The sequence below is a fragment of the Manis pentadactyla genome, chromosome 10, assembly GCF_030020395.1.
Source record: "Manis pentadactyla isolate mManPen7 chromosome 10, mManPen7.hap1, whole genome shotgun sequence".
NCBI lineage: Eukaryota > Metazoa > Chordata > Mammalia > Pholidota > Manidae > Manis > Manis pentadactyla.
In genome coordinates this window covers 117750958-117773585 of record NC_080028.1, presented here as the reverse complement: position 1 = coordinate 117773585, position 22628 = coordinate 117750958, and positions in this window count along the sequence as shown.

The window sequence follows — 22628 nt, the reverse complement described above, 5'->3', positions numbered from 1 at the left end:
CAAGACTCAAATTTCCTAAGGGGTTGGCTTGAAAGTGAGGAAGGATGGGTAATTTTTGCAGGCAGTGATGTTCTAGTAAAACAAGGCAAAACAAACATCTGATTTGAAGTATTTGTTGATTTCTGTGGTCTAAAATACACCCACCAAGGCCAGTTTCCAACTATCAACCTACTGTTATGAACCTGGGATTGGGAATAGACATTAGCAATTGGCAATAACTAGCTCACACGAGTCTGTCCCAGCACATCACGGAGTATGTGTAAGTGGGGGTGAGACTACTTAGTGGTTCATAACTACTAAGCCCCTTGGCTTCTTTTAAAGTAGACCATATTCTATTCAATGAAAGGCCAAGAGAAATGTCTTCTAAAAGCAGAACCAAAATCGAAGGGAAAGGTAGAAAAGGAGTCTCCTTCACCAGCAAGCCTGAGGAACTGATGCTTACGTACTCTCAAACTTGACGAGTCTCAATTCGTTGCCATCTTCATGTACGTCTGAATGTTTATTTTTAAGTAATGGATACAGAGTCTATTCCCAAGAGTATATAATACTTTCCAGAGTGACTGTGACTTAAGGCTCGACGAAGATAGAAAAATAATTATTAAGTTCATTTAATCATTATGGTTATTTTTAGAAATGGCAAGAATCCTATAGTCTTGCATATACAAACAGAGAAGGAAAAAAGGAGATGGAAAATATTAGGAGGAAGTAAAAGAATAAAATCACAGTAAGTGAAAAAAAAATCAGTTATCTTTGAATTTCACTAATCATAATGGAAATCTTCAATGAATTTTACTAGAGTTTACCAGTATTTCTCAAAGAATGGCCTGTTGTCTATCTGTATCAGAATAAGTCTGATGACAGTTTAAAAATACAGAATTCCAGTCCCTGCTCTGCCCTATTTATTACCTGTCTGTCTTTTTTTGGACTTGAACTCTACATCTTTGATAAACTTTCTAGATGAATCTTAATCCTTCTGACATTTGAAAACCTCTGGAATCATTATAAAGCAATACAATGGCAAATAAATATTTTCTTACCAAGAGAGCCCTGCTTTTATTTGGTTAAAATGTAGAGTTAAAAATAATTGCACTGGAGATTGCTGTTTCTAGCCAATATTGTAAGTGTAGGTCCCTTAGTAGGGACATACTAAACTACCTTGCCTTTTGCCCTTATTCTGCCTGAAATGTGACCTAGTTCCCTGAAAGGGGAGCAGTGTTCCAAATGATGTGCTAAGGGTGGCAGATCAGGAAACCTGTGTGGGTCTTGGTCCTTGATGATTTCCTTTTGTAACTGCACTGACCTCAGTTGGTTACTTCCTGACTCCTGTCTCCTGGAAAACAAAAATCCTACTTGTTCTAGTCACTCTGGATAGGTCTTATACACAAACAAAATCCTAGCTGATGCAGGGACTAATTAATACCAAAACAGCAGAGGCAATCATGGAAAAGGATTGCATTTGGTGAAAAGTAAATGAATATCACTTAATATCAACATAAGTATGTGGAATAAAAGTATCTAAATAATCCAATTTTACATATTTTTATTTTTCTTTTAGTTAATTTGATTATTTAGAAATCAGCTTATCGTTATTTTATTTTCATTAGCTCCTTTGGAAAAGTTATATTCCATAGTGTAAAAATAATAAATGTCTGATAATCTTTTCCATTTAACCATGAATGGTTAAATAACAACTTACAGTAAAATGTGCATAATTTTTATCTTCTCATCTAAATATCATATTCTTGTTTGGTATGAAGTCATTCCAAAACACAAAAGGAAAATTTTGTTTTAAAAAAAGAAAAGTCTAACTTTATAAAGAAGGAACGAACTTTCTAAAGAGAAAAAAGACTGAAAAAATAATAGTCATAAATTATGAAGCTGATAAAGAACTAATTGTAGCAAAATGTGGCAGGAAAAATGTCTCAGGTTTCTGAATAATCTCTTCAAGTATTAACCCTCTATCTAATTTATAAGAAACTTTGAATACAATGCTACCTATGGAAACAAAAAATAATCAGTGTAGAACACTGAATTGAAATCCATTGAATATATTTTTCAAAATCTCTTCACAATGCTATTTGTATTTGAAAGATGTTTGCTTTAATTTTCCTGGTACAATTTTAAATGGAACAGTTGCCTAGAGGGCTGCTAAAGGAACACCAAGAAACAGATAACAATAATTGCCTGCAACCTGGGGGTGTGGACCTACTCAGAGCTCTAGTAGGCTGAGATCTGTGCCAGGAACGGCTACCATGGAGTCCCAATCAAAACTACAGTATCAAAAAACATTATTCTAAGATAAGGAATGGATTTAGCAGTGTTTTTTGTTTTGTTTTTTCTGGTGAGAGGATATTTTGCAGATGTGAATTCAAACCATTTAACTATACCCGGGAAGGCTGGAAGGGTAGGAAATCTCCAGCCCAATTCTCCTCCAAGGCAGACTGTGGGTAAAATTGTAACATTTCCAGAGTCTCTCGCCTGGCTTTAGTGCATTTGCATATCCTCGGGGGTGGAGAGTAGTTCATCTCCATGTCAGTGGGTAACTACCTGGGCAACTGAAGGTGTGTCTGAACCTGAGAGTTTAAGGGGAGGGGCTGGCTGGCTTGCTTTCTTCCTTCTGGAGCAGGGGAGAGAGAGACGGTGCTGGACTGCAGTTTGTAAGCAATAAACAAGTTTTAAACTTTATTTCTTCCTTTGCCTGATTTCAGTTTTTAGAAGTATTTTCCCCCGGGATTTCCTTTCCCCTGAGTTACATAGGCTCTCAGTCTTTTGCTTATACCTCTCTCTCCCCTCTACTGAGATGATGAACTTAGCAGTTTCTTATGATTTACAGTTGGAGGTAGTGATGAAGAAACGGAAAAATCTTGTTACTTATATTAACCTCTTTTTGGACATACTTAACTCTACTGACTTATTATGCAGCAAGATTTATCCTCTTCTCATCAAAACCTTAACTGCCTCAGTCTGTTCTTAGCTTTAGTTTGGAAGCCAGCAAGCACTCCACACTAGAACAGTGCCAAAAAGGGAGGAATCTTTCTTCTAACAAACAGAGCTGTTTCTTCCAAAAGGAGAGAGAGAGAGAGAGAGATTTGGAGGAATGATAGAATATTTGCATTATCTTTAGTAGTAGCTACTAGAAGAAGAGCAATGAGACTACAAGCCTTAAGAGTTCTGTTAGGGGAGAATGCTTTATGCTCAGTACTCATGTTTCTACGAAGAGGGACTTCCCTGAAGTTGTACCCTTTGCCTTTAAATCCTACACAAGGAAGAGAGTGGCTGATTTGATTGGAGGAGCTGAGCTGAGTCTGAGGCCCTGCACCCAACCTTTGGGTCTGCCTGCCTGGCCTGATGATTACCTTTTTGGGAGACCTGTGTTTGAGTGGGTAAGCCTGGTTTTCCAGGTCCATAGGCTCATCAGCTGAAACAACATAACTGTATTCACCTCTGCTTCACAGAGTCCCAATCTAGACACAAGAGAAAATACTGAAAATATATGGTGGCCTCATAGGCTTGCTTGCCAGGTTCTTTGCATTTGCGCTAGTGTCTTATTAACGAAGTCCCTTACATGAACTTGAAGTTCTTTGAATAACTATTGTAATACTCTTTATTATCCAAGCTCTTTTTTTCACTGACTTTCCAATCTCCTACCCAAGTCCTTTCTTTATTGAAATCCTTGAATCTTGAGTTTAGGATTTTTCATGGCTTGGTGTCTTGACAGTAGATTTTGCCCCAGACAAGTTCACTAAAGATTCAGCAAGACAGAGAAAATGACAGTGGGACATTCTTGGGGCAAAAGGGTTTATACCCAACTTTATTCCCATGGCGGCAGGTCAGTCACTAGAATCCTGTCCACTCAGAGCAAGTCTGCATGCAGCAAGCTGGTCTCTGCCTCTGGGCCCCTCTGTCCACACAGCTGTCCTCTGGAACCCTCTGTCTGCATAGCTATCCTGCACAGCCATCCTCTGGGCCTCTGTCCTCGGCGCTGCCACCACTCCAGCCTCTGCTCTGCTCTCCTGCAGCCTTGTAGCCCTGCCACTGTGTCGTGCCCAGAGAACTGGGCGGAGCTCTTTTTATAGAGTCAACAGCCATGCATTGCCCACAGGTGTGCAGTGAGCTAGTCAACCACAGCCAGGTGAGAATCCTGGCCACAGGAACTCTCATTTTATCCACAGTTCTCAGATTATAAGCCAAGTTTACATATTGCTTTTTCTTTTATTCATGGATTAAAATTCTTATTTTGTGTCCTCCTTTAAGCTTATGCCTAGTAGTCTGGCCTTAAAATAACTGATTCCTAGTCTTATAGTCAGACTTCTGAGCCATTTCATTTTCCCTCCCTCTCCCCAGGTCTCTCCCTACCCCCTCCTCCTTTCCCTACCAGTCACCCCTTCTGTCTTTCCTTCTTCCTTCCTTCCTTCTTTCCCTCCCTCCTTCCTTTTCTCTCTCTCTTTCTTCTTCAGCATTCTCCCAGTGGATTTCATCCAGTCTAGTAGCTTTAAATACATCTCACCAAATTAATTCCATTGCTCTTTTGCTACATTTCCTACCACTTATTTAGTCATTACCACTTGAAAATAATGCAGCCACCTGAAGCCTAACAAGCTAAACCCACTCTATTATTTTCATCTGTAAACCTATTATTCCTCCTGTGTCTCTTCTTGCTCATCTGCTTTTGTCTTTTCCTAATCTCTAAACATACAGGACTTAATTATCTGGGCTGTAAACCAAAGCCATTCTTGACTCATCATTCTTCTCTTATCCTTAATTGCAAGTTCTGCACCCAGGATCTTATCAAATATACAATCAAAGAAAAGTAATTTTCACTTGTACTAATTTTTAAGTATATGGTTACTGAAGGATGCCAAGACAGAGTTCAACAAGCACCAATATTAGTCCTAAATTTACATGAAAAAGAAATATAAGGTGACATCAAGTTATTTAATCTAATTTGAGAAACAGTACATGAAATCATAAAAATATACTTAAGAAATGTTAAGCATTGTGCAATAAGGGCACAAAACAAGAGCAAAATAGTTAAAGAGTACAGAGTAATTTGAGAGAAGTTAATACTATGAACCTGTGAATAAAGTTAGGAAGCTCTATAAAGAAGCCCTTCAGTGAAATTTTCCAGACAAAAGTTGCTTTCTCAAAGAAACTAGTACTTTTTTCCTATGATAAAAATGTCTATATGTGCTATAATTTCTGGTATACAAAAGTACTTAACATTTATTTGGATGAAAGGATGAGTTTTTATGCTTTGTCTCCTTTTGTAAGCTTTGCTTACCAATTTGATGCATTCTATTAGATGGAGACTTATCATACATAAATGCTAGTAATTTTTAATTAATTTATGCTAAATATGTAGGGAAAATGGACATTCCATGACCCAGATCCTCAGCTGATCCTAACCTACTCACCCACTGTGCACATGCAATGATGTAATACTTAGCCTACTGCACAGGCGCATACTTGCACACATGTTGGCAATAAGCCATTATTGCCTGTGTAGCTATATAAAAAGCTCCACTCAATCAATGCACACAGCAGAGGATGGAGCAGAGGCAGAGATGAAGATGGGCTTGCTGCATGCAGACTGCCCAGGAGGCAGACAGGACCCTAGTGTTTGACTGCCACCGTGAGAATAAATCTTGGTATAAACTCTTTTAACCCACCCACCAAAGTTCTGTTGTCGTTAATATTTGGTCTCACCGAATCCAGAGAGAACTTGCCCAGAGCTGAGACCCTCTGGCAAGACAATACAGTTTTCATTTCTTTTACTGAACAGTCACTTTTCATAAGGGTCCAGTAACTATTATACAAAGTACCTAATACACTTCAGTGTAACTTTACAAAGTAAGGACTAGATCTAAGTGAAAGTGATTTAGTATAAGCAATGTACATTAGTCTCATCAAACCAAGGAAATTAAAATTCTATGATAAATGACTCATATACACTATGTGTTAAATGTCACAAATAATGTTGAAGATTCCTTAAACATTCTATTTAACATTTTAAATGTAAAAAGAGTATTATGTACAAGTTGTTCTTTATTTTTAGAATATCAATTAGTCTAAATTTTTTCAAGGTCAAACAACAAATGGTAAGCAGGAGGTAAGAATATTAATAAAAATTACTCAAAAAAATTATATGTCAACTTTTGACTGCATGAATATAAAAAAAGAAAGTTTTCTTTTCTTTCCCTTTAAAATACATAAGGAAATAAGAGGTGTATGAAAATGATATAATCAGCTAAGTCCCTTTTTTATGCTAAGACATAGGAAAATGTACTAGACTTGGATCATGAGAAGCAGAATAAAATTCTGTTAATTCAAATGAATGTGTGATCTTAAAAAACTTAATACCTCTTAACTGTTGCTGTTTCCTTGAAATTCCTAATGTATTTTAAGTCCAGTGAATCAAAATTCCAATCTCCAAAGAGATAGAACTCTGTACCATTTCTCTCCTTGATTAGTCAAAATGGGAACCATCTAGTCACAGTTAGTGCATCTGCACACATATTTGTTGACAAAAAAATAACTAAAGTCACCTTGAAATAAAGACAGAGTTTTGCGTCAGCCAAACTGAGGGCTTAAGCCTGGGAGACCCAACTTCTATGAGTAGAGGAAATGTTCTGAGGGGCTCCAGTCACCTGAAGACTCTGTGTCCTCAAAGAGGCTGTCAATCAGACAGAACTTCAGAGGGGTACATTGCATTTATGTAAGTATGCAATGCAGTGAATAGTCAGGATCGATATAGAAGGGAATTGAAGTGTGGGGCGAACATTCTTTCTTATCTTTTGACAGGAATCAGGGGCCAATTCTTTAGCTATTAACTTAATTAACAGATGGTATTCTAGACTTAGAAAGTTTACGTTTTCACAGGTGGCCGTTTTGAGACTCCCAGAGTTTATGAAACCTTCAATTCTTAGGCCTTAGAAATTTTGGTGGTCCCTAGTATGGTAGTCAGCCTTTCATTAGATCTCACACTGTAGCCTGGAAATATAAATTTTGCACATACCCAGCATGCATGTTGGGAAAGTTCTACAAGTCAAGGTCTATGTCATATTTAACATTTGTATCATCAGCAGCTGACATTAAATATATAATTGTGGAATGAATGAATAAATTAGAAGTTTGCCTATATCCTATGATTAATATATATCCACAAATTACACTTCGGAATCACATCCTTTTTCTGCCTTAAAAAAAAAATACTGTTTATTGTATACTTCAGTGTGAGTAATGAAGAAAGAAAAAGTTGAAAATTATGTCATAAGAAAGAAGATATTTTGGTGCCATCATATGACAAATGAGAATATTACATATTGACAAAAATGTTTTACTGATTATATTTCTAAAATAGAAACTTTAGTTAAATAAACACAAATTTTGGTAGTCATTTCTTGCCTTTTAAAAATATTTCCAAGAGCAAAGGGAGACTTTTTAAGTTTTAATTTTCTAATCTGTAATTAAGATGCTTTTTAAAAATCATTCTCAGTCATAATTACCTATTGAATGACTTATGATACACTTAATATAATTATCAAACATAAAAAAGGATTCATAGTAAAGGTGAGTATTAAGTGCTATAACTTTCTGAAATGGCATATACAATTTTTGGATTTTATTTTAATTTTGCAAAGAATAAAAACACTTTGAATCAGTCAAAGCTTTCACACAGCATCATTATCATAGTACATGTAATAGTGATGAATGATAACGCTTATTATGTTGATCGTGAGAAAGAGATTCATTTTTATTAAGAAAGCAATTATGCAATTCAGCAATTTAGAATTTTAAGTACTCTTGAAAATATAGGATAAAATTAATTTTCATTTACCACAAGATAAGTAAGTGTAGTATACTAATTTGATAAATTTAAAGCTTTCTAATGAAATACTTCATAATGCAATCATCTTTTCCAAATTAGCATTTTGTGAATGCTTAAGAAAAAAATCTAATAAATAAAAGTGTTACTACCTTTTCCCGTAATTATTTTCAAGAAAATGAGAAATGGGGTATATATCTTCCTTATGGGTTTCTTAACATCCAGGAATATAAAAAATTCCATAAAAACACTAAGTAAAATATTATAAATCATAACATGTGTCTTTACTCCAGTGTAATTTATTATGGTTTAAATGAACAAAAAACAAATGATTTTTTTCCCATTATACCTTTTATATAAAATGACTATTTTTATTGGCTCATGATTCATCTAAAAATATAAAAATAAGAAGGAAAGCTGAGCATTTTTTTTACAACTTCAATTACACTGATATACCTCTTGCTTAAGAGGTTGCATTTTGCTGCAGTGTAAAGAGAGATTTGCTACCAATGTGTGCATTTTTCACTCCTTCCTTCACCTCAGCTGAAGGGTAATATTAAAATATTCAGACAGATATGTGCAAATGTTACTGTGGAGGAAAGAAAAAAAGGTGCTGTCACATAATAATAGTATATGTCATCATAAAAAAAATCTCTCTACTTTTTCATGTTAAAGATTTTGTGCTCCCATGTTAAAAAGACAAAAATAAAGAACAAATCAAAGGAATGTGGCAACTCTTACTGGCTCCTTGACATAATGCAAAAAGAATGCAGCTCTGAGGAGACATTTTCCTCTGCAACTGGGGTCAACTATTATTTTTTAAGAAGGAAGACTTGTTAAAAGTTTGTCTTTTCTATGACATAAGGAGAACAAAGGATAAGACAGGAGGAAGAAAAATCTAGAAACAAACATGGAATATCAAAATCAATACACTTATAAAATAGGAATTGATTGATTAGTGAAGCATTGATATAAAACACCCTATGATTTCAGAGAGTAAATGGGGTACAAAGCAGTGATGTGATATGGATTGCCTGACAGCATCAATTATTTGGTACAAATATTTGATTATTAAATAGGCAACTATTTGCTTCTCAGTAGCTGTCAATAATTCTTTATACACATGAATGGAAATGCAGATGAAATTGCTTGGCAGAATTTTGTTATACATCATCCCAATGAAACAGAATATGAACACATTAATATTTAAGTCATCATTGAAAACACAGAATTTAAAAATTCTTCTTAAGAATTTGAAATACCTTAGAGGAATCTTTAAAAAACAATTTTACACCCCTATTAAGAAACACAAAAACAAAGTTGTGAGAGTGAGAATTTTTGTCTTCTTTCTGGTCTTAGAGTAAAAAATGAAAAAAGCTTTCAGCTTTTCACTGTTGAGTGTGATGTTAAGCTGTGGGTCAACTACTATTTTTTAATAATTTCTCTGTAAATTTTAAATAAAGTCTGTATTTTTTGTACATTTCACATTACAGGTAAACTACTTTGGGTAAAAGGATCTTTATGGTGAAGTATTCATATTACAAAATGCATGAAAAATACTTTGTGAAATATCTTAAGGGAAATGTAAGTTTATGTAGTGCCACATTCTAGCAGAAGGTGAAGTTTTATTTGAGCCTGTTCTAGAAAGTGTGCTGCCTGCTTGGTTTACCTAAGTGAGTACTAAAATGATGACTGCAAATCTTAGGTGGCTCATCCAAAAAAATGAAAAGGTCCATCCTATAGAGTGTCCTGGCTCGTCTGCAGATCTAAAACACACAAACACCAGCATTGTTCAAGTCAGATACTCAAAATAACAGGTACCAAATATGAACATCCAGGGCCCACTGAGACTTAAATCACTCTAGCCGGACCCCATTGTTCATCACATCATGACTCTGTTCAGAGCCCTGCACCCCATTTCTAAATGACTGATCCCCTCTGGGAAACTGCAATTACCTTAAACATATAGTATTTAGACTTCTTCCTGATCCTCTTATTGTTCTAATTCCTTGCTAGCACTCGATATTATTAAATGTTCTGTTGTCCCAATTTTATTTTTCTCTTTTAAGAATCTTAATTTTTGTGAACTCAGAATTTCAGTATTCTAAGTACATGATTTTCAAATATATAGTTTTAGCCCTAGGCTAGAGCTAAAATTGTTATGTAATTTCACAAGGTCACTTGATATACAGATAGAGAGAGAGGAATACATTTATTTATGATATATGTAAAGAGATACATTGATATATTTGTATGTGTGCATATATATACATGCATATAGACATATAGTTTTGAAAACATATATATAATGTGTGTATATATTATAAAGATGACATAAATGTGCCCTCTCCCTTAGAATTATTAAAGTTTCTAGTTACTCGTTTTAACATTTTTATTTTATCTCTGTGGAAGACAGCAATATATATATATCTATTTTCTAAATTAACATCTTGAGGAATAACTTACATGCAGTAGATGGCACATATTTAAATATTTGATAAGTCTGATAGATGTATACATCCCTGAAACTATCAACACTGCCAAGATGATGCTCCTCTTCATACCCCTGCAAACCTTTCTTTATGCTCTGTTATAATGCCTCCTTTATGTCCCTGGCTGTAGCATCTCCCCATCCCACCATCAGACAACCAAAGATCTACTTTTTGCCACTAATGATTAATTTACATTGTCTAGACTTTTATACAAATAAAACAAAAATGAAACCACATAATAGGCACTCTTTATGGTCTGGTTTCTTTCAGTTGGCATAAATATTTTGGGATTCAATCACATTTTTTGATATATCAAAAGTTTATTTCTTTTTTGCTGAGTAGCATTCACTGTATGAATATAGCCCATTGTATTTATTGCTTCACTCATTGAAGGACACTTGGTAGTTTCAGGTTTTGATTATTACAGATAAGGTTTTTATGAGCATTTGTGTATAAGTTTTGTACAAAATTATTTTCATCTGGGTGTGGCTGGATGCATATTTAAACTTTTAAGAGCTTCCATTTTACACATAGTATAAGAACCTTAAAATAGTCAAAATAGTATACTCCTATTTCCCCACCTCCTGGGCTTTGCCTATTTTTTCATGTGTTATAAAAACTCACATTACACTGTAGTGAAAGTAAGCAGCTGAGTTTTAAAAAAAAAATCACTTTACTGATTTTTCCCTAGGTGTGGCTTAGCACTTTGGCTGAATTTGTGTCTGTTGAGTTTGTGATGGCCATACTCTCCAAACTGAGTTACCTTAACCTTATAGTTCAAAAGGAGAAATCTGTGTTCATGTGTGTGTGTGTGAGTGTATTGGTGGCAGTGGGCTTCTAGAAGGAACTATTGCATTTAGATCACATCATTTGGGCTATGCTTGATCAACCAAAGTCATTGATAAGATCCTTGGAATTGTCTCTGTTTCCTTTTCTAAACTGTGAAGTATAATATGGCCAGTGCACTTAGCACTAGATCATAGCTTCAATTAAGGTGAACTGAGGAAGTATCCAAAGATTGTTTAGCAACTCTTAAATCTCCTTTTTCAGAACTGAAATAACAGAGCAAAGTCCTTTGATGAATACTTATTAGGCATTGGTTTTCAAGATCCCCAAAGGGACATAGTCTACATCAGACCTTGTGCTAGGAGGTTTTAACATGTGTTGATTTTATTTAACCCTTAAATTATAAAAGTGAGCTCCATTATTGCCATTTTTGAAGATGAAGAAACTGAAGTACTGAGAGAGAAAATGTAACTTGTCATATCTTCTAAACCAGGCTGTGCATGGACATGTAGCCCATACACACTGGACAGAAAAAGTTCAAAGGTTTTATTGCTCTAATAGGGATCAAAGGTTGGACTACGTTTTAGTTTTGTTAGCGGATGCTTTAAAGGGAGGGAGCCAGGAAGCACCACAGAGAGAATGTTTATGTGGTTCTGGGATGGCAATGGGATCTTCTTGTGACCATCTGCTGACTGCGCAGCCCTTTACATACAGGGCTTCCTACAGGAAGCAAATAAACCTCCTAAGAAGAGAGTCAGGAGCTGAAAATAAAATTTAAAAAGCAGATCTGTGTGATCGTCTAGCTAAAGGAAATGATGGTAGCTCAAATATGGCTGAACAGAAAAATAAAATGCAATTTGCAGGGAAAAAGGAGCTATGGTAATAAAAGTAGCTCATGGAGGGCTTAGTTGACATGAAATAATGCAGAAGAGGTAAAAATCAGATTGTAGTAGCATTTAAGAGCAGGACTGAGGAAGTGAGCAGCAAATTTGAGTTAACAGAATAAATGGCTATTGACTAAGTGGCAAAGGGAACCTATAAGACTTAAACAATTTACCTGAGAAAACTTCAGATTGAAAAAAACCAAGCTGGATAAAGACATAGCCTCCCAGATAAATGAACTATTTCCATTAATATATAATCAAACAACCTAAGTAAACTCCATCCTATAATTTATGTGTATAATTAGTTCTGTTTTATTTATACATTAGTTACTTTTTTGTTTGTTTTCAGACACATTGATCCTATATTCTTCAAGACCCTTTTGTAGAAGAGCAATTTCTGAATCCAAGTGAGACCATCCTCATCTATTTGTACTGGGGAGATTCTTTGTACCCACTGCCTGTGTATCTGAGCTCATGAAAATGGATTCTGAAGGCAGGTGCCTACATTAAAAAAAGCACACATTTCACAAAGGCAAATTTGAGTCTGAATGTGCAAATGTAAATGGGAACACATTGTGTTTTTCAAAGTACTTTCCAACCTTATTCCTTTAAATTCCTCATATTATAGTCATGACAGATAGTACTTTAGCTACTCTATTTGATAGAGCTACACACTATAAATCAAAATTAATCAAATTATATTAGTTTTAAAGGCTCTTACTCAGCAATTCACTGGACCACATTGATGGCCCCTGATTAATTTAATTACACTTTGTGTAGTTTTCTTAAAAACTACAATTTCAAGACATTCACAAAACTAAAAAAAAAATCTTTTCAAATGCAAATGCAAATAAATCATTAAATAAGAATAGTCCAAGAATTGAGAGCATTATGCTACATAACATTCTATGAACGATTCTATAATTAAAGAATACATTTGTGTGAATCAGAACAGAAGCTGAAAGGTTTTAATAAATTTTATCTGCTCCAACATATTTGAAAAAAGTAGGTCAAAATACCTATCTGTAAACTTAAGTGAGGTAGGTACTACTTTAACAATACGTAAACAGAGAACTCCATAATATATAATAGGTATAAAATGTACCACATACATAGTATAACAAAATTTTAAACACACGCACACAGAACTATGTCTTTTGTTTTCAAATACATGCATTTTCTAAAACATAACCCCACAATATTAAGAATTAGATATTTAGATATTTCTCTAGATTGTTATTATGGATAACTGTGCTTTCTTCTGCAGTTCATAAGATATATTAAACATTTACATTATAGAAGTGATACATGCAAAGAAAATTATAATACGACATAAGAATATCAAACAAAAGATTTCCCTGATGACCCAAAACTATAGGGGTTCTTATTTTTTAACAATAAATTTGTTATTTTGATAGTTGCCCCCATAACTTTGCTACACTCCTATTTATTGTTTCAACTTTTTGCACCTGTTGACTGCCCCCTATGAAAGTCAAACAACTGATGTACTTATATCACCTTTCCCACCTCAGCTTCGGGTTGTGGTTATTTATATATTTGGTTCTCTTGTGTTAGTGTTTATGACTGTAAATGCTGGGCTTATACCCATATTCTATGAGAAATCAATCTTAATAAGTATATGTGAACTCCCTAATATAACAACATATGGTGCTTTTATCATGTTTATCTTTTACTCTACATCCACTATCCTTTTAATATTGGTCCACTTTTCCTTACTTTGAAAATGTGTAAGGTTATTATTTAAAAACCTGCAACCAATTTTCTGATTCTCCTGATACTATCTGGGTGTTCAACAATTTAACTCAATTAGGACACTAACTACCCTGGTTTAGTGCAAACCCACAATTTAAGGGCTCAGTCACATATCCTGCTCCCCTCAGATGCTCAGCCCCTCTCACCTCTCCTGGAGGTTGGTGGTGTGGCTCAAAGTTCCAGCCCTCTGATCACCTGGTCTTCCTGGCGACCAGCGCCATCCTGAGGCTGTCTAGGAATCACATCCTAAGTCACCTCATTAGAGTAAACTCGATTATGATCAAATGGGCTCCTCGTGATCAAAGAATGGCTTCTCCGTCACTCAGGAAATTTCAAGGATTTTAGGAGCCCTGGGCCATGAACCAGGGACAAAAACCGAATATATTTCTTATTATATCACAGGTATCAGCTTTATTAAGTGTTTAGGCTTGATTTGACTAAAGGACTCAAATGTAATAAACAGCATTTTGGGGGTTTTTCAAACTTACTTATAAAATTATTCACTATAAAAACACTATAAATTCTATTGGAAGTCAAATAAAGGAAGTGTGATCTTAACGAAATTTTTTCCAAGGAATGAGAATTTTCCAATTGGCAAGGTCTCCCAGGTTCTTCTATTTCAGATTTTGTTTACTGCAAGTGTATTGTGCTCAAGTGGCCTTTTTCTTGGATTTTGTACTTACTTGCCTACAGAACAGCCTTGATTTCTGGGTCCCGAGAAGACCGATGGGATCAGAATATACAGAGAGTACAGCCTGAGAAAGAGTTCTTTGCAAAAGCTCCTCGTCTAATCCGAAACCCCCGTGGCTGGACGCCACTGTTGGAGACAGAGCCACACTGCTCTACAATCTAGACCTCACAAACGGCTTTTCTGTTTCCATGGCACTCACAAGGAGAAAGACAACAACTGTTAAGACTGGGGTTCTTTTATGAACAATTTAATGGTTTCTGCAATTGGTGTTTGTTCATACTGAACTTGGAGCTTCTTTGAAACTACCTTGAGGGAAATCCCTCGCTTACACATGGTATCTTCAGTTGCATATTCCTCTGTTCTAATTTAAGAATTTATCCGATCTCATTAGCTATCTTTTTGGGATTTTTCAAAATTTTTGTCCTGTCGATGGCACTCTTTCTGTTCCAGTATTATAATGGCCTCAAACTTTGTTGAATGGAACTTTCCCAGTGATTATTCTGCAGCAACTTGTTCTGTATTTTAATATGTTCAATAAATATTTGATGATCAAGGTAAGCAATAATCCTTAACCTTAAAGTTAAAAGAAAATGTTGAAATGTACAGAATTTTAATCAAAGCTCCCCAAAATAAATCTTCTATTCTAGCCTCTTGTCCTTTAAGAGATTTCTATGAGGCACCCCCTTCTCTCAAAAGTAACATATCCAGGAGGAGAATACTAGGAAAAAACCCTAACTCTTCCAGGGTTTTTATGTTTTAGAAAATTCTCTGTAGGAATGACTACGAACTGTTAGGTCACCAAAATCCTTGTGTATCCTGAGATTTAGCATGAGATGTGAAGAGTAAAGTATTCTGCCTGCTTCAGTAAGTCATAGTGATATTTCATTGCATCTAAGGGGTTAAATACTTCTTTCTTTACCCTGTCGTGTGAATGTGCAGTTCCACTGTCTGAGATTTTCCACATTCATAGCAAAAATTATATTCATCCTTTTCATTTGAGTTTAATACAATAGAGATTCAAACAGTCCATCAGCCCGACTGATCTGCTGATTATTTCTAGTCGCTGCCTTTCAATTTGCTATGCTCATTCAAAAATTTGAATCTGCTTTTCATCCATTTCAATGTTAATATGTACTCCCATGGCTCTTACTTTGAAGTTAGCAAGAAAACTTTTATGTGGAAGATGTGCCTTTGGGGTATAAAATAATTCAAGTCATTTCTCAATTGAACATAAAAAATTGAGTACAACCCAGAAATTTGAAGTATAGTCTGCCCTTTTTCCTTTTTTTTAAAGAGAAAAAAATTTAATATAAGATTTAACATTTTTAGTCAATGCTGTGAACATCGTGTGGAGGTCTTGGTATTATAACTAAAAATGAAAACTGACATTATTTTATTACATGAAAAGCTTATTTGAAACTATTATCTATTTCCTAGTTGAATTTATAAGTTTACTTTCCCCCACCATTTTCTTCCCCATTTATCATCATTAATATTTTGGTTAAGTAGTTAGACATACTTTCAACAGGAAACAATAAGAGAAAATAGACACTGTTTTATTCTACTGCTGGCCTAACTCACTGCAATTATCAGAAATACTAAACTGTCACTTCAAACTAACAGAAATTAGTGCCATAATCATATCACTAAAATAAAAACTGGAGACAGAAGATGTAGAAAATATGCATATAATTCATACATAATACTAATGTTAATTATCCTTGACACTTAAGTTATGGAGCATAATTACTTTAAGGTTGATTTGGAATAAAAATCATTTTTGTAACTATCATTCATATTTAGTACATTATTATTTTCATACTAGCTCAAGCATTCTCTTTGCAAAGAGGCATTAAGTGAGAAAGAAATCTGGATTATTTAAAGTAAAAAGAATCCTAACTCAAAAGGAAATGTGCTCTTTCTGCTAAGTGCTAACTCTTTAAGCATTTTTAGTATGCCAGGCATGCCATCTGTGCTCAATTACTTGTTATTTTGTAATGTCAACATCTGCTTATAAGAAAATATATGCTTGCATATATTAAAGACTTGTTTTCCATACAGAATGTGAAAGTTCTTTATGTCAATCCACATGTAATTAATTCTTTTCTTCTTTTTGTTCTCTCCTGAACAGTGCAAGTTAAAAAGCTAAAATATCAGGAAAACAGACACGGACAAATCTATGTAACACATATAAAACTAGGAATTAAATTTGTGTAATCTTTATGTATTTCATGGCATATAGATTTAAATTTTTATGAAAGTTGTCTGGAAGTGTAAGATATAATTGAATACAAAATTATATTAACAACTCAGTTATACCCATAATTCAATTCAATTACTTATTTGAATGGTAAACACAGGCTCACATAATATTTTCTTCACTGAAATGCCTTTACTTCTCTTTTTCCATCAAGGAAATGTCAAATCTCACTACAGACACCAAATCAAATATTGCCTCAACTTAGAATAATTTCCCAATTTCACCCACCTATGTTAATCCTCATTTTACTGCACATGTATACTATGTAGCTACATATTTGTTCACTTTATTTGAATTTTTAAAAAATGTTGTTACTATTATAAAAGCACAAATTGAGAAATCAAAGCTAAGACTTTTAATAAAAATGAAGGGCACACTCTTCAATTCTCACTCAACCTAGACTTTCTTCCCAGAGACAATCATTCTCAAATGTTTCATTTATGTTCTCCAGGTATTTTAAAATAATATTTAAATATCAAATAATATTCAAAATATATTCCTGAAGTTTTATTTCCTAATCTATCAAATGTAGGAATCATTTATTAATTTCTCCCCGTAGTGCGTGATGGTTTAGCCTATTTCAGGCACTTTTCCCCACCACCCATTCACCAATATAGTTACATCATAAGTATGCATTCACTAATAAACTGTGCTTATTTTATTACAATATAAAAATATGGTTTATTCCCAATCCAAACATTGTATTATATTTATTTTTATCTTCATAAAAAATACTGTTTTTCCTGCCACTAATAATTGCATTTTTTAATTTGTTTAGTTTTTAGGTATTTTCTGCTATTTTTCTTTCCTAAATACATGAACAGATCTGTCAAAGCATGGGAATAATTACTTCAAGTGATCCTATATACATAGGTAATATATAATAGCCCTTTAAAATTTTTCATGTTGCTCTTTGTGAATGGTTACCTGCTGTGACTGATGCTTAACTGTCATCCCGGAGCTTTTTTGCTCTCCTGCAGCAATGGAGCAATGGCTCTGGATGGATCACCTATCCTCTGGAAATTTCACATTTTTCTTCCTTGGGTTCTTTTCTGCTTTGTTGAGGATCATCTTTCAGTAGCTTCCTAACTGCTTAAGAATTTAAAATGAGAGTCCTCTCTCATGTCTGGAAAAAATGTCACAGACTGGGAAATGGACAAAAAGATTACAGGGTGTACTTTTAGCAGAGTTCTGGACATGACCTTGCAACCCCTTCAGGGATTGCCTGACCTATGGGAATGCGCGAATGCGTTCCTTTGATAAGCTTCCCATTGACTAAACTATTTTATAATTGCGTAGGGGTATAAGTCAAGGTGTAGAAAAATGACAGTAACTTGATTCATCTCATAGCACTGCATATGAGTTTTGTCTAGCAGGTAGACATACAATTGATTTTGCCTTGAAGAGATGATCTCAACATTATTGCTATAGGTATTAATTTTGATAACTGCAAATTAATTGTAGCATTCCTATTAAAACAGATATTCAAATTATCCTTTGAACTAACTAGTTTTAACATCAATTAATTGGTGAATAAAATATTTGACTTTATTTTAATGAAGATCTAATGAATGAAATCATTATTCATAAAAGCCACATTTTTGTCTTTTAAAAATTTAACATGTATTTGAAAATACGTGTTATAGCCTCCCACAAAACTAATAGCTAGACTGAGTAGGAAGTTTTGAGTTACAAATCATTTTCTTTCAGTATTTTGAAGGCATCATTTCACTGATTTCTAGCAGAGCAGAAACCTTACATATTTCCCATTCACATGTCTTTGTGTATTACCTTTTTATTCTCTTTCTCGCTCTGGAGCTTTCTTCTCTTTTTCCCTAGGATAAAATTTCAGAATATTCTGAGTACTCAGTGTTCTTTGTTTTAGCCTGGAAATTCAGGTTTTTCTGGATAATTCTCCTTTGTTTCTTTGAGGCAGCATGGAATAGTGGTGGTTATATGTGGGAGCATTAACATAAGAGTTTTAAAAAATTTTCCATGAGAATATTCTTAATTTGCAATAATTCTTTCTTTTAATCTGATTTTTCCCTTTTCATAGCATAGCCTTTTATGATAGGAACCCACTATCTACAGGTATGACCAGGATGGTAACTGGACAAAAACGAATAGGTACAAAAACAGCGTCAAGAGGGTTCCTAATTTGCAGGACATGTAAAAATGCTCATTTTGACTAGAGCATCTGAGAAGAGAAGTGGTAAGAAATGACCAGATAGTGAAAGAATTATCTTCCCTCTTGTTGCTCAGGGAGTAAGGGTGCTCCCCACCCTAGGCAAGTTCCCTATAAATCTGAAGAAACCGAAGGAAGACAAGGGAAAAGGCAGGTTGGGAGGGAGGGTTTTATGCTCACAGCTCAGTCTGTGCCTAGGCTGTGCTAGCCAGTCTGGCTCCGACCATCCCTGCTGCCATGGAGTAGGCTCGCTCTCCTGCCCGCCCCTTCCAGAAGGACCTCCGTGGGTGGAGCCATGGTGACTTGCATTCATTTTCAACATTTGTGGACTAAGGATAGTAACTCCTACCTTATAAGATTATAGGTTGTGGCATATGAGATAATGGACATTGCATTAACACATGATCAAAATCACCATGAATTCTGCACAAGATACAGCAAATCGGGGCACAGTCAGTTGGATTTCCATAAATATCACTTTAATGAAAATACAGAATCCACAAAGAAGTTCAATTTTGAAACAGATTTAGAAAATTATAGTTCTATCAGCATGGTTGCTTAAACTGCATGTTATTTCTGTTCCTTGAACATCTGTATACAAATGGCAGGAGCCTCACATGGCAGGGTTGTCAAGGCCCTGAGAAATTATCCTGCCTAACCTCTTCTTTTATTACAGTTATATTCTCTACTATGAAATTTAGCAAACTAATTATATATTGTTTTCATTTTCTCTAGGTGTAATTATATGTCAGTCTCATCCTTTCAATTCTTTAATGACAGAATCCTTTTATTTTTCTATCCCTCAAAGTGCTTTGCAGAATATTAGCTAAGCACATTAAGTTAAAATAGTACTTACTAATTAGTAGGTGATAAATACTTACATTAACCTGATAAAAAATAATCTACTGTCCATCTCTCTTTAACATCAGGTTAAAGTTTATTCTGTTCTCTATGGTATGGAAATATGGAATATTTCTGTTGGTTAGGGAAGATCAGCTTGACTTAGGGTGACAAACTTAATATGTATGTTATATATATTCACATTATATATATGTTATATATATTCACATATATATTTGAACGGCTAAAAAAGCAGAATGTAGCAAAGACTACTTGTATCCACTAGTACCTGTTCTTTTCTTTTGTAACAAATAAAATATTAACTATACACATGAAAGCCTGAAGACTGTATATCTCAGTCTTTCTTTCAGCTGGAGGCAACCATGTGACTATTTTTGAGCCAATGGATGTGAGCAGAGGTGACATGTGTAAGTACCCTTATCACTTTTGCCCCTTCTCCATGGTTGAAATGTGGATGTGAAAGAAGAGGCTAGAAGGACCATGTGGGGTCATTAGAAGGAAACTGCCCATTGAGGATGGCAGGGCGTCATCCTGAAGACGTGATTAGAATCCTAATGAATGTGGAGACACCATAATAGCCCTCAATGGGGGGAATCTAGTAACCACAATGTTGCTCATGTAATTGTATATTAATGATACCAAAATAAAAAACAAAACAAACAAAAAAACCCAAATCTTTACATAAAAAAAAGAATCAAAATCAAACTTGTATCTTATTTCAGCCTCCATGAATTTATTATTTCTCTTACAGCAGTAAGCACATATCCTAAATAATTAAAAGGCAACAAACTAGAGACAGGAGCCCTGGTTAATCCTGAAAAAGGGTGATGCTTCTTGGTCTGTTTATTCTTAATCCAATAATGATTTTAAGTAATAAATTATGATTTATTTTAATATCTGTTAGGACAAATAATTCTCATATTTTTCATCCTCAAATTTTCTGTGGGTATTTTGCCCTTTTACTCTTCCAGGTGAGTTTAAAATCTATCAAGTCTGTTTGGGCTGCTCTAACAGAAAGGGTAGCTAATAGACAACAGAAGTTGATTTCTCACAGTTCAGGAGGGTGGGATGTCCAATATTTAGGCACTGACAGATTTAGTGTCTAGTAAAAGCCTGCTTCCTGGTTCATACAAGACAATATTCTCTCTGTGTCTTCACGTGGTGGAAGGGAGCAGGGAGCGCTCAGGTGTCTTAAGGACAGTAAACCCATTCATTAGGCCTCCACCCTCATATCCTAATTATCTCACCAGGCCCCACCTCCAAATGCTAGAATTAGGATTACAACATATGAATTTTGGTGAACATAAATATTCAGTCCATTGCAGAATCATTTTGTTAAGTTTGCTTTGTTTTCAAGGGTGATTTATGTAAAGTTGACTTCAGCCTTTTAAATATTGTCTTCCTATCAAGAAACAGGATATATAACTTATTCAAGTGTTACTGCATATATATCAGTAATGCATGAAATTGCCTCTTGTTTACTTGTGAAATTTATTTTTGACCTACTTTCTTAATGTTTTCTGAGGTATACATGCAAGTACTCAATTTGTGTATATTTATCTTTTGTTTAAGAACTACTGAACATCATCATGCATTCAAAGTTTTTAAATTAATTGTGTTAATCTAACAGAATAATTGATTTGAAAATGGGGATAACCTTTTACTTCTAGTTTTTAAAAGTTGGTTTTGGTCTTTCGTTTATTTGGTTTTGTTCTTACACCAGGAAGAGATCTTAAATTTGATCAAGTAATCTTCAAGTCTGTTGAGGTAGTTATTTAAAAATGTGGCCTATTAATATTTAAGAATATTTCTGAATGTAAAAGGAAGTCTCCTTGGCTTATCATGGTTATTGGTTGAATTATGTCCCCTGAAAATATCTGTTGAAATCCTAAACCCCCAGTGTCTCAGAATGTGACTTTATCAGAAATTAAGAGACATAATGAGTTAAGATGAGGTCATGTTGGAGTAGGATGTGACCCTAGTCATATATGACTGATATCATTGTAAGAAGATGACATGATAAAGGAGAAAAATGCCATTTGACCACAGAGGCGGAGATTGGCATTATATGGTTACAGTCAAAGAATGCCGATGATTACTGGTGATACCAGAAACTAAGAAAAGTCATGGAATAGATTCTCTTCTACAGCCTTCCTTGAAAGAGAATGGGCATCTTCATTTTGGACCTCTGGCCTCCAAAACTGTGAGAAAATAAACTGCACTTGTTTAGAGCTTCTCACTTCGTGTTACTTTGTTATAGGAATCATAGGATATTAAGATATCACAGTTAGATTAACTTTAAAGATTTCACATTACAAAAGATAATTTTACAGAGCATTTCTTCCTGTGTTTCTAAAATATCAAAATAGCTTTCTGTAAAAAAAAAAATCAAAATTCTGCTTAAATATTGCTAAAACCCATCTCTAATATTATACACAATGACTCAATTGTTCATTATCTTATATTCTAATGTAAGCATATATAATTGTGTAATTTTAAAGATTTCAAACACCATAAAGACCCCCTATATATTTGTTTACAATTAAAAAAGTATAATCCCTCTAGAAACAAAGGCAAAAATGAACAAGTGGGACTATATCAAACTCTAAAGTTCTGTACAGCAAAGGACATCAGCAGAACTAAAAGGGATCCTACAGTATGGGAGAAATATTCACCAATGACATATCTGATAAGGGTTGACATCCAAAATATAAAAAGAGCTCATGTACCTCAACAACCAAACACAAATAATCCAATTAAAAAAATGGGCAGAGGATAAGAAGAGACACTTCTCCAAAGAAGAAATTCAAATGGCCAACAGGCACATGAAAAGAGGTTCCACATCACTAATCATCAGAGAAATGCAGATTA